The sequence below is a fragment of the Penaeus chinensis genome, chromosome 18, assembly GCF_019202785.1.
Source record: "Penaeus chinensis breed Huanghai No. 1 chromosome 18, ASM1920278v2, whole genome shotgun sequence".
Taxonomy (NCBI): domain Eukaryota; kingdom Metazoa; phylum Arthropoda; class Malacostraca; order Decapoda; family Penaeidae; genus Penaeus; species Penaeus chinensis.
Genome location: NC_061836.1, coordinates 17,459,008 through 17,466,507, shown reverse-complemented (window position 1 = coordinate 17,466,507; position 7,500 = coordinate 17,459,008). Strand labels below are relative to the sequence as shown.

The window sequence follows — 7,500 nt, the reverse complement described above, 5'->3', positions numbered from 1 at the left end:
CAACTTAGAACTTTGTGGTGTCTTATACGTTCCCCGCTGTTTAATCTCTTTAGCTGTACATTTCTTGTCATGTCAATTTGTCAAAGAAATATAAAACGGTATAAATAATCTTCTTTCATAATAGTTTTCTTACTTGAGCCACCGGAGAATCCTTTGTCATCTGCGGGCGTCGAAAGACATCCGATTCTCCTGAACGCCATTGCCGTCGCCAGTCGGAAGGCGGATTGATCATCGATAAGATGGCAGGTACAGCTTGCTTGCCCAAAGAAAGGGCCTGCACTCATTGGTGGCGGATCAAGGCGGCTGCACTGAATGCTACGCGTGGTGGGATAAACTATCATTAAAGATTTTGCTTGCTTCGATAAAACAAAACACAAAAAATAGTGCTTAGTGGGGATCACATTTGACGGAGGATTGGAATTACGTGTTGATCTTACTAATAGATAATCATGAAATTCCGATTACAAAATAGTCGATTCAACTGCAATCGAGTCGGAACGCACATTGATTAATTACCAAACAGTGGAAAATGCAGAATTTAATAAATGACACAGAACGGACAGTAGCACGTTCTGTGTCATAAAACGGACACATCTTTGACACATAAATCTACAGGCTTAAAATCTGACGTATGTCTGGCGTGGTGAAGAGAACAACACATTGGTGTAAGGAAGTAACTTGTGCATGAAATAGTGAAACATATGAGGATGTGAGACAGTAACAAATCACTGTAACAGTTCGAGCATTAAGATGTTTTTATCCATTTTACAGTGATACATTACTGTACACGAATAGCTACAGCATACGAGTCTGATTTCACTGCGAAATGATGTAAACGAATAAGGCGGCGACATGTGAGTTGCATGATGCAGTCAGTTATTAGTGGAACGGAATGACGAGCAGAATTGCGCTAACTGGCTACACGAGGATGCGCCTCCGGGTTCTAGAACATTGCACCGGAAAATGATAATGATGATGGTGATAACAATAATGATAATGATGGCAGCTATGGTGATGAGGATGAGGATAAGAAAGATGATGATGTTGATGATGATGATTAGAAGAAGACAATTGTAATGATACAATACCAATAAATTATAATGGTAATAACGAATATATGAAATTATAACGATCAGTAATAAATATGAGTAATTGCAATGACAGAATTATTACTGTAATAATTTCGATAGACCAAGAAAATGGCGACAAAATAATATCCAGTGAAGAGAGCCATAAGAGAAAATGGCAATGATAATATTTTTTTTACAGAAAGAAGTGATTATAATTACGTTTATAGTAATAGGGAAAGTGACCATGGTGACAATGATGCAAATGTACAATAATATAATAATATAAGTGAAGGCAAAAATAATGACGTCAGTCATGAAAATAATAGATATACAGCAATGATGACAATAGCAACAGTAGCAGTAACCCTAATAGTATGATCAACATATGAAATAAAATGATAATGAATAACAATGGTTATGATGTCATTTTCATAAAGCTTGTAACACCATTGACATACCAGTATTACACTACTTGAACTGCTATTATCTGTGATATTGTTCTTCTTGATGTTCTATGTAACGAGAGAAAGTGATTTCCTCCACCCTCCTTAACTGTTCTTCAGTAACTTTAATCTTCCCGCATCAATCTTTTCTCTTTTTCCTTTTTGTTGCAGTTATCTTTTCCGTATTCTATCTTCCCTTTGTAGAGTAAAAGATATACTTACACTTCGTTTATAAAGAAATAGATGTATTCTTGTATGTGAGAATGTGTGTGCGTGCTCACGAATGCCACCGTTTATAGGGCCTATTCTCTATGGATGACACTCGCGTCTCGAGGCGATCTGTGGCGCCATTAATAGCTTCGCCGCCACGACTGTTGCCTCATAATATCCCCTAGCGGCATAGGCCGTCACAATTACATGATTATAGCTGGGGCTTTGGCAATCTTTGGTGATTATATTACGTGAGAATCGACCGTGTATCCTTGGCATAAGTGATCTAGACAATTTTCCTTGACAAACGCGCAGGTAGATACACATAGGTCTGATTGAAATGGAAAAGGACCCACATTTTTTACCCCTTTTGTGGCTCTCGACGGACTTTATGAGATCATTGTTGCCTTGTCGCCGTTCTTTTCCGTATTGTATACTGTACTGTATATTGTGTGATTGTGTGTGTGTGTGTGTGTGTGTGCGTGTGTGTATGTGTGTGTGTGTGTGTGTGTGTGTGTGTGTGTGTGAGAGAGAGAGAGAGAGAGAGTGTGTGGTCTTTAGCCTAGCTGCGTGAAAGGAAAGGCTTGTGGGTCGTTTAGTCGACCCTAGAGCAAGGCCGTGTAAAGGCCTGGGACTATTGTGTGTAGGTCTATAACAGTGATGCCTTTTGCTCTGCCCTTTGACCTTTTTTCCAGCCAAACCTCAGGGTCTTAAAATGGCATAAGGCCTGTTTTAGCATTTATTCATTCACCCTTCAGCTGGTTACGCAATCTCAGGAGGGTGTAATAAGAACAGATAAAGCTTCTGCAAACTATCGCTCGTATATTTTGGAAGATGTTTAGGTCTTATTTATCATTCTTTGCATTATCATTATCGTATATAGTTGTTGTTGCTATTGCACTTAAATGCAGTATTGTTATTACTGTTACCTTTATCATCATAATTATCAATATTATTTTTTTTATCATTATTGTTATTATTATAGTTTTTATTATTGTTATTATCATAGTTATCATTATTGTTATTATTATAGTAATCATTATTATTATTCTCATCATTATCTTCATCATCATCATCATAGTCATTATTATTATTATTACTAGTTGCAGTAGTAGTAGTAGTAGAAATGGTATCATTAATATTATCAATATTTCTTGTTATTGCAATTATTATTATCATTATTATTAACACTTTACTAGTAGTAGTATTTCTTTATTGCCACCAGCAGCATCATTATTATTGTTTTCACCGCTATGATAATGATTATTATCATTGTTAATATTATCACCATCATTATCATTAGCATTATCACTATTATTATTATTATCATTAGCATTATTATTATTATTATTATTATTATCATTATCATTATCATTATTATTATTATCATCATCATCATCATCATCATTGTTGTTCTTATCGTTCTTATCATTATCACTGGTATCATTGTCATTATTATCATTATCATTATGCTCTTTATTATTACTATTAGTATCATCATCATCGTTTTAATCATTATTGTTATATTATTATTATTATTATAATTTATATCAATATCATCATCATTATGGTTCTCATTATTATAACCGTTACCGTTATTAGTATCATTATTGCTACTGATTCTGTTGTTATCATTACAACCTTTTTGTTATTGCTCTTATCATTAGCCATCATTATCTTTATCGCTGTTACTATCATCTTCATTATATACATTTCATTATTATTATTATTATTATTATCATTATCATCATTATAATTATCATTATCATTGTTATTATTTTTATTTATATTATTATCGTTATCATTATAAATATTATTATCATTATTGTTATTACAATTATGATTATCATCAATCTTTTATTATTATTATTATTATTATTATCATCATTAATATTATTATTATCATTACCATCATCATTATTATCATTACTTTATTTTACTATTTTTATTTTTATCATTCTTATCATTATCAACAGCATCATCATCACCATATCATCATCATCATCCTCATCATGATCATCATCATTATTATAATTTTTATTATTTCCATTACTATTATTATTATTACTATTATCAATATTGTCATTATCGTTATCATCACTTATATTGATAGCATTTTTATAGAATCCATAAGCATTCCATATCGTCACAATAAATACTGCTGATAGCACTATTAATATCATCTAGGAAGAACAACTGACTTGACAACTCTAATGCTGATAATGGTAATAACGGTAAAGATAGAAAAATAAATTAAATGATGATAAAGTTAATTATACAATGGCTATAAAGGCAATATTCATGATGATAATGTGATACAGAAACACTTCTCAATAATGAAATAACAACACTAGTGATAATAATAATCTTAATTGCGTTCTCTCCAGTGCTTTTATGATCTATTATCATTGTGGTCAGGTTTTGGCTGGAAGAGGAGCTTTCAATTTTTTAAGACCGTCGATCCTTAAAGGAAGTTTGGAATTTCCCATCAATCCCTAAACGTAATTTTTAAAATAAGAATTGCAGGTCATACTACTCATTACCATCAATATTTTGTATTGTGAAAACTAAACTTATCTACGTTTCTATAAAATCAAAATAAAGAATTCTTATATGAATATTGTGGGAATGTGGTAGTTGTGATGGGTGTGGTACATACATTCCGTGAAAGTTTTGAGCTATAACCTTCCCTGTAGTCAAAAGAGTAGGCCTATACAAAAGAGAGAAGGCCTACGCAAAGCCTTTCCTGCTCATGATGGCTACCCACTTTCTTAAAATCACGCATTGCCACACATACGTAGGCACACACACATCCATACTGAATATAGATGAGTAATTGTGTGAAGTGTGTTACGTCAACGACCGGGCATAGACAAGCCTACGCGAAGCCCAAGAACTTGACTGACTCTCCACTAGACTTCTCATACTTTACGGTTTTGAAGCACTCTAGACTCTAGCTGTTTTTCAGCTTCCTTTAACACTAGGCGTTTTTCGACCTTCTGCCTTCACTATTTATTGATCTCCTTTCGATCCCTTGGCGAGTCATCGGCCCCTGGAACAGAAAGGGGAAAGAGAGAGGTAGAAAAGATAGATAACAGGCAAAGAGAGAGGAGAGAATTCTTCTTTTTTTACTATTTATAGTTGTGTTAAACCTCATTAGCTCATTTTTACAAGACCTGAACAGATGTGATAAATCTAAATTGCATGACTGCAAGAACAAAATAATGAACTTGAGAAATAAAATGTATACTCATCAGCAACTGTAACATGCGATAAAATATGTACGACTGCATCTTACAGATTATTAATGCATACATTTTTAAATCTCACTATAAAACATGCGTCATTCAGTCTTACAATCTTTCAAAAAACATGAAAAAATATAAGATATCGCATTCTTTGTCCACGGCGGCTACATCACCTAATGACTCTCGGTTAAGACCAGTATAATTTATGATTGTTTTAGCAATTTCTTATTTCCTGTTTTGGGAGATTTTTTACTGGTGATAAAAGAATAATGAAAATTTTGATGTTGATAAAGGGAATTACAAATACATTGGTTTCATTAAAAAAAAGTGATGATATAAAAAAAATTCTACTCCTCAGTCTAATAATTCACAATGCCATTGACTTTTTTTCTGGGGCGGATTTATAACAGAATAAAGATTCTAAATCTCAAATTATTTTCTCAAATGTTTTTTACAAAATGCTACGAAAATGCTCTAGCCTATTGTGTAAAGCGTTTTCCACTTTTTAAATTTATCATGCTATTCTTCGTTTGCTGAATAAAATAACAGATAAGAAAACTTGAAAGAGAAAGTGATTTAAGTGACGCAACCATGTGAGGTCTTTTTTGAATAAGTGGAGAATGTCTAAGCCTTTCTTTTCCTCTTCCTCTCTTTCTCTTTACTGATTCTGTTCCCTCTTATTCTTCTGCATTTGTTTCAACCGTTTCTTGATTTTTCTTATTGTCAGTCGGACTTCAATATGCATTCTAATATATCCAATTATTCTCTTTTCTCACTTACCTTTCATTTTGTTACGTGTTATTCTGTTCTTTATCCATTTCGAAATCCACCAAAAGGCATCGTTATAGATAACGGATCACGTCTCGCTAAGGAAACCATATATCACCAACTGCAGACTTTTTTTAACCCAAACGTACGATAATACGGACCACTAACCACTATTTCACGCCATAAATCTGCTACCATTCTACCCCGAACCACCATCAAAGTCTAATCAATTGCGCCAGTTCATCTATAGCTCTTCGAAAGAACCTTGTGACAATCTAGGAAATCTACCAGTTAACGGAGAAGCCGATAAATTAACAAAAGCATTATAGAACATAAACTCTTACTTTTCCAGAGTTCAACAATATGGACACAGTCTTGCGATATTACAGGAAGGAGGTACGTGAGATTTCGACTTGACGTTAAGTGCTATATTGGGCGACCGGAGGAGGGACCAAACCGCACCGATGAGTAGTTTTCCCTTTAATGTAACTCTCTCTCTCTCTCTCTCTCTGTCTCTCTCTCTCTCTCTCTCTCTCTCTCTTTATCTATCTATACTGCTAGCTACTTCTATCTATCTATTTATCTATCTGTCAATCTCTCCTCTCTCTCCTCTCTCTCTTCTCTCTCTCCCTCTCTATCTATCTATCTATCTCTGTCTGTCTGTCTGTTTATCTATATACCAATATATCTATCTATCTCTATCTATCCCCCCCCCCTCTCTCTCTCTCTCTCTCTCTCTCTCTCTCTCTCTCTCTCTCTCTCTCTCTCTCTCTCTCTCTCTTTATCTATGTATCTATCTTGCTAGCTATTTCTATCTATCTATTTATCTATCTGTCAATCTCTCCTCTCTCTCCTCTCTCTCTTCTCTCTCTCCCTCTCTATCTATCTATCTATCTCTGTCTGTTTATCTATATACCAATATATCTATCTCTATATATCCTCCCCCTCTCTCTCTCTCTCTCTCTCTCTCTCTCTCTCTCTCTCTCTCTCTCTCTCTCTCTCTCTCTCTCTCTCTCTCTCTCTCGTACTGTATTTCTATCTCTATCTCTCTCTGCGCGCGCGTGTTTGTGTGTGTGTGTGTGTGTGTGTGTGTGTGTGTGTGTGTGTGTGTGTGTGTGTGTGTGTGTGTGTGTGTGTGTGTGAGTGTGTGCGCGCACGTTCTTATTCACAAACACATTTTATCTAGTCTTATTCTTTCATGACTTCAGCTATAAGGCCATATTCTTATGCTGACATTGATGATAAGCAACCTTGAGACTTTTTTGTTTCTTGTCATCATTTTTTTCCCTTTTCTTTTTCCCATCCTTTCCGATTTTCCACAATCTCACTTCTTTATCGATCGTCACCGATATGACAAATCACCGAACACCAGTAATTGGCGCGTTTGGTTGACTCGTAAACTCTCGCTGTCATTCGCGATTGCGTCACAACTCGGATCCAGTGACAGATACTCCTGGCTTTCACTCTACCTTTTTAAACCACTCCCCCCCACCCCCTTTCGTGCCCGAACCCGTATTATTCGTTTCTTCATTTGGTTCACTCCCCCCCACCCCCTACCCCGTGCCCGAACCCGTATTATTTGTTTCTTTATTTGTTTCAGGTTCGTTTCTGAGTTCGGAAGCCCCAGGCTTTCTTTGCTAAGTTACGTTTGCCCTTTTTTCTTGGTGTGTGTGTTTGTTGGTTTGTTGGTTTGTTGGTTTTTCATTTTAGGTTGATGGGTGGATAGGTGGGTGGGTGGGTAGATAGATAGATAGATAGATA

General features: G+C 35.2%; 1 protein-coding gene across 1 annotated transcript in view; it reads left to right on the top strand.

Annotated features, from left to right (window-relative positions):
* Nucleotides 1–101: 101 nt before the first annotated feature.
* LOC125034621 (glucose dehydrogenase [FAD, quinone]-like) overlaps nt 102–7,500 on the top strand; it is a 35,894-nt gene continuing 28,495 nt past the window's right edge. Inside the window, exon 1 of the mRNA XM_047626522.1 lies at nt 102–246. The gene's annotated coding sequence lies outside the window, so the exon portion shown is untranslated. The remainder of the gene's footprint in view (nt 247–7,500) is intronic.